This window comes from Ammospiza nelsoni, chromosome 29 (assembly GCF_027579445.1).
Source record: "Ammospiza nelsoni isolate bAmmNel1 chromosome 29, bAmmNel1.pri, whole genome shotgun sequence".
Taxonomy (NCBI): domain Eukaryota; kingdom Metazoa; phylum Chordata; class Aves; order Passeriformes; family Passerellidae; genus Ammospiza; species Ammospiza nelsoni.
The window spans coordinates 5,085,425-5,091,405 of record NC_080661.1 but is presented as its reverse complement, the minus strand read 5'-3'; the positions used below and the strand labels follow the sequence as shown (position 1 = coordinate 5,091,405).

The 5,981-nt window shown below is 42.2% G+C and overlaps 1 long non-coding RNA gene across 4 annotated transcripts; it reads right to left on the bottom strand.

The window, feature by feature from the left end:
* Positions 1-1,125: 1,125 nt before the first annotated feature.
* Positions 1,126-5,303, bottom strand: LOC132085272 (uncharacterized). Of its 4 annotated transcripts, none has more exons than XR_009420185.1 (5): positions 4,500-5,303; positions 3,812-3,875; positions 3,039-3,114; positions 2,154-2,271; positions 1,126-1,559 (listed from the first exon to the last, which is right to left on the bottom strand). It is a non-coding gene; the product is annotated as an uncharacterized LOC132085272 (long non-coding RNA). The 4 variants fall into 4 exon arrangements; XR_009420187.1 differs by having other exon boundaries at positions 1,126-1,470; positions 4,500-5,302; XR_009420186.1 differs by lacking the exons at positions 1,126-1,559; positions 2,154-2,271 and adding an exon at positions 2,390-2,921.
* Positions 5,304-5,981: the final 678 nt, after the last annotated feature.

The following is a 5,981-nucleotide window of genomic DNA, read 5'->3' as shown; positions in this document are numbered from 1 at the left end:
ATAAAAACCCCGTCTCTAACCAAATAAATAAAAAAACCCTTCTTTTAAAGGATACTGCAATATTTTTTATTTATACTTTGTATAATTATACATTCATATTTTAATTTATCGTTTCTTTGGATGTATTACATTAATAATGATATATTATATATATAAAATTTTAAAATATATTTAAATTATTATTTAAATTATGTATAATATCTACTGCTACAACTAATTTTTTCTGATATTTTAAATTTTTATATTTATCTGTATGTATTTATTATATATTTCTAAACTTAGATTTCTACCTTTATATTATTTGCATTTATAATTTTTACAATCAAAACACTGCCTATTGACCAATAAAGAAAACCCGCTTTATTTAAGTATTTTAAAAATATTTTCATGTTTATAATTTTCATATTTATATTTATAATTTGTTCAATATTACATGAGAACACACCTGCTCCTGCACCGCAGTGGGGCCCCCTCTCCTGGGGACCTTGGGGTGCCCCAACGGCATCAGAGCCCCGAGTCTTCACCCCCTTCTCCTCTATTTAGAAACTACACTGGAACTTTTTTCTGGAAATAAAGACATTACCTAAATCCTCTCCCCGTGTCCTAGACAGATGGATATTCAGTTATTAGTTGGCTGGGCAGCAGTTTCTTAAATAGAATGATAAACAAGATGTGAACATTTCAGCTACAAGCAAATAGGCAAATCTGAACAAGGTACTGGTGGGCGACCACTGAAGTTATTTTGAAGGAATTTTTTAAACAATAAAATATTGATACCACAAAAATAAAGCAAAAAGCTAACTACTGGCTAAGAAAAAATTAACTTTTGACAGCAACAACATTCCAACCACACAGGCTTTTTCCCGATGTCATACCTTATAACTACCTCTCTTGGGAATTCTCATCATGTATCCCAAAAGGAATAAATACCTCAGAGCGTCCTAAAGCAAAAAGTAGCGCACGTGAGCTCCTCACACTCCCGGGAGGCCTGCACAGCGTGCACTGAGTCTGCAACAAATTCTGCTCAGTGAGAGTCTGCAAACAAAGGTTCAATTGATGAATTGAACTGATTGTAAAGGGAGGTTTTCTAAGCACAGAAGCACAACAAAGAACAAGCAAAAACAATTCTTAAAAAAAACCTGCAAGTTTTATTTAGCATATATGCGACTGATTTCCACCCTGTGGCTTCTCACTTTGATTCGCGTCTGTAGGTTCAGGAAGATGACAATGCACACTCTGCCCTCCCTGAGCCCCCCACAGCAGCTGAGCGCTGCTCCGTGCGCTCAGATCGTCAGGAACTGGATTGCCCGCATGGACTGGAACTGCTCTGCTGCAGATTCAGGAGAGAGAGGCCGGCTGAGGCGTCGTCCCAATTCCATTTCTGTGTGACGAGAAGCGGTTTGTTCCCAACGGGTGCAACAATCCCCAGCTCGCTTCCATGGTGAGTACCGATGGCACACAAATGGCAGCCTGAGGAAATCGTGTTCTGGGCTCTAAGTGGTCGGGACAGGGTCTGATTTTTTGTTTTGCATCTGTATGATGATTAGTACGACAGGGCCCTGATCGATGACATGGCAGCACAGAATTAAAAACTCCTCAATAGGATTACATCGACTTCTAGGAAAAGACAAAAGCCTAGGACCCTTCTGAAATCTATTTTTAATGCGAAGCACACGGATTGTCACTATGCTGTGCCTTCCAGCTTTTCAAAGCAGCTTACCTCTGAAGACCAGAAAACATTGATTTCTACAGAAACAACGGGCAACCCCCAGGCTAATCTCAGCACTACTGTTTAATAGGGGATCTGCCAGCGTGCCAGTCCAGCTTCAAGTGTGCTTTATTTCAGTCTAACATCCCCTCAAAATTCTTCTCACATCTCCCAACCCTGACATCTTATTTTTCCCTAAAGCTTCTCATCATTAGCAATTTCCAAGTAACATGGTATTTTTACAACATTCAAAAATGTCATGCTGGACTGTGCTAGAGAGTAATTTGCAAATATAAGCTTAGCAAAGTTTGAATTGACTTGTCCAGAGAAAAAACCTACAAGTGAACACCTACACCTGCCTACAAAGAGCTAACAAGCCCCTGGCAGCTGCCAGCATCAAAGCACAGCGGATGTTTCTAATACAGGGTAAGGATAACAATATCACCTTTTGTTCTCTCCAGCTTGTTTTCCCTGCAGTCATATTTTGCTTCTTATGATTTTTTTAGTCTCTGCATCTTCTTGGACAGCACCGAGCCCGACGACAAGGATACGAGAGTCTTTCCCTGCCGTAGGGAGAGAACCAGGAAAACAGTTAAAATAAGAACAGGGTAGTTTGAAATTCATACTTCCAATGAGAAGCAGCGCCTAACAAACAGAACAAAGGTAAACAAAGCATGGTACCTCCCTGGGGACAGAAGACTTACAAACTCTCCAGGATTTACAATTCTAGCGACCAACCCCTTCAGGACGGCAGCCAAGTGTCCCATGAGGTGGTGCTGCACCAAAGAACGATCTGAGAGGTTCCAAAGAGTGAAATGCACAATATTTTGCAAAGCCGTAAAATCTTGCAAAATAACAAAAATACAATAGATGTAAACTACAGGGTAAGAGTACAAGTGTTCACTTTAAGAGCTGGAACCATCCAGGTGAGCACCTGATAACTGGATCCTCACCAGAGTTTGAACCCTTCAGGACACAGAAGGGTTTTCCCCAGAAATTTCACAGACTGAGTTTTGATACAAGTATACTTGCCAGACCCTCAGAAACATCACCCATTCTCCAGGTGTCTGGAGAGAACTGCAAATGGCTCTCACGTAGTTTGAGCTAGCTCTGTAAGGTCTCAGGGTGAATTTCACCAGATGCAACCAAACTGGGCAACTCCCAGTGGGACAGAAGGAACCCAAAGCTTGGGTTCGCAGAGCTGCAGCAAATACTGAGGAAACAAACATAACAGCGTAAAAAATAATAAACCATCCTTTTTTTTTCTCTTGCTTTTGTTTTTTTCTTATTCAGATCAGCATAGCAATTAAAGAGAAGGTGAAAAACTCACCATTACTGAACATTTCATCATCTGTAGGCTGAGCATCCTTAGCACAGAGGACTCCAAAGTTAAAATTCACCGATCCCTGGGAAATAAAACCAAATATTGTATGATAAACAATCAAACAGCAGACGTAAAAATTTGTTTCCTCTAAGGACTTTCGGGTACGTATGTACCTTTGCATACATCCAACACATTGGAACATACACTTTATACCACCTCCTAATAAGTAAAAATTTACCTTTAAACTTTGATAGTACAGCATAAAATTATGAACTTAAATTGGTGATCTGTTATTATTAAGTTGGTGCCTAAAGTTATTTCTGCTGTCAGGTTCAAAAAAACATTAATTTTTTTTACTGGAATGAGCAATTGATTTCAAAGTCATCACAAGCCCACCAAAACACAAAGCAGTATTCACTGGATGGGTCTGTGAGCTAGAAGTAGTTAGGCTTGTACTTCCCTCTTGCTATTCCAGAACCAATAAATCCTGTCAACAAAACCAGGATCTATAGCCCACTGCTGTGAAAGATTCTACGAGGATGATGGTTTGATTTGTGTTTAGAAGTTTTGATTTGAAATGGCCAGTTCAATGGATAAAGACAGTTTAGGTAGTATTACATTGCTATTATTATTATTTCTATTATTATTTTTACTATTACTACTGCTATTGTTATCATCTGCTACTGGAAGAAACAAACCAGTAGTACCTATACTTAATTACTTTTATTTCCAGGAAATAATAAAGAAAAAGAACCAAACCAAAAAAAGTCACTTCCTACCTTTTATATCAAGGGATGAAAAATTTCTCTTGGGCTCTTCTCCAATTTATCAAGACTCATAGCACTGAAAGGCAAACAAAACAGTGCTTTATAGAAGGGCAAGTGCACATTTCAAGGCTGAACCACCAACTGATTGCAGTGACAGCAGTTACAACATGAATCCTTCCCAGAGCCTCTGTTAAATGGAATGTTCTGTGGAACTGCCGTTTCTTTCCCAAAACACTAACTTCCAACACTTCCTAATAATATTTTGTATTTTAAAACAAAAGAAGTTAGTGAGACTCTGTGCGGAGGTCAGGTTTAAATTTATTTCCTTCTAAAGCACAGAGCTCTGTTCCATCACCCTTCACTTCGGCTCTACACTGAATCGTGGTGAGCATTTGAGGAGTGCTCAATAATCAATTCTATTTCTCTCTTTTTCTAGCTCTCTCTATTCCTAAATCATTCCAGACAAGTCAAATGAAAAATGAAAAAAACAAGTTCAGCATCAAAGTCACACTTTTTCCCGTTGTCTGGTCAAGAACAGGCTCTAAATCCACTTACTGCTGCCTTCAACGATTCAGACTTGCAAAAGCATTCTTACATATTTTACAGGTTTATCATAAAACCCACAGAACGCAAGCTCTGAATTACAGGAAAAGGTACACAGGCAAATATCTAAAGGGATCACTTATTAGTAAATACATACCTTGGTAGAGATCGCACTGAGAACCTTTCTGAGGGACTCTAAGGGACGCATGTTTTCTGAGCACCCTATAAACAAGAAAAGCTAGGATATAGTACAGGACATCCCCACTTTTTCTACATATTCAAATAGTATTTTTAATAAAAACAATTCAGTTAAAAAAGAAGGAAGAAAACCAAGCTAATTTTACTCAGCTGTATTTACTGCCGATTTAGAGAAAAATGCCGGGCAGCGTCGGCCGTTGCGTCACACGTCGCGCCGGCAGCAGGGCCTGCCGGGAGTTGGAGTCTCGGGCTGGTAGCCACTCATGTGCCGCGATAGCCGTTGCGTCACACGCCGCGCCGGCAGCAGGGCCTGCCGGGAGTTGGAGTCTCGGGCTGACAGCCACGGCTCCGTCCCCCGCCACCGGGAGCTGCAGTCCCTCCCGGGCATCAAACGGGTCCTTCGCCCCAGGGCGGGGAAGGACCTGAGGCAGGACCGCTCCTCCCGAATGCCCTCTCTTTTCCCCTCCAACTCTTTTTCTTTTTTTAACGCTGTTTTTCACCCCTTTCCCTTCCCTTCCCTTCTGCTCTCCTGCTTTCTTTCCTTTCCTTTCCTTTTTTTCCCCTTCCCTTTCCCTTTCTTTTTCTTGTATTTGTAATCTTGGTTTTCCTTCCTAGCTTTAGAATCAAAAAGCAGCAGTAGTAACTTTCAGGCTACCTGGGAGTAAAAAAAACCCCAAAACTATAATGATTGAAAGAAAACTATTTATTCCCTGGGAGCCTGAAATTTTCTACTGCTGCACATGACACAGAGCTTTTTATTCCTTCTTATATACAGTTGATATTTTATACTCGCTTTATACACCGCCCCCTGCCGTCTGCACCGGCGCTCTGCAGGCAGAGCGCTGCGGCGTCGTTCGGTTCTGTGTAAATAAACTCGGCTAAATTAGGCTTGGTTCGGCTTAGGTCTAAAATCGTTTCGGTTCGGCTTTTCGTCTAAATTCGGCTTTTCCGGCTCTTCGGCTGAACTCGGCCCGGTTGGGCTAAAGTCGGTCATATTCGGCTCTTTGTCTAAATGCGGCCAATGTCGGCTACAGTCGGCTATCGGTTACACTCGGCTATCATCGGCTCTTCGTCTCAAGTCGGCTGTGTTCGGCCACACTCGGCTCTTCGTCTCAAGTCGGCTGTGTTCGGCCACACTCGGCTCTTCGGTGAAACTCGGCTATTTTCGGTCACACTCGGCTCTTCGGTGAAACTCGGCTGTTTTCGGCTACACTCGGCTCTTCGGGGAAACTCGGCTGTTTTCGCCCACACTCGGCTCTTCGGAACAATTCGGCCCGGCTCGGCTCCCTCAGGGCGGGAAAGCGGCTGTCAGAGGACCCCGGCACAGCGAGGCGTTTCCCCACATGCCTGTCACAAACCCGCCGAAATACGCCCGCCCGCGGCGCCGCTGAGACCACAGCATGTGTCGGGTACACTTGAAACGCCACAGAAAATACCACCG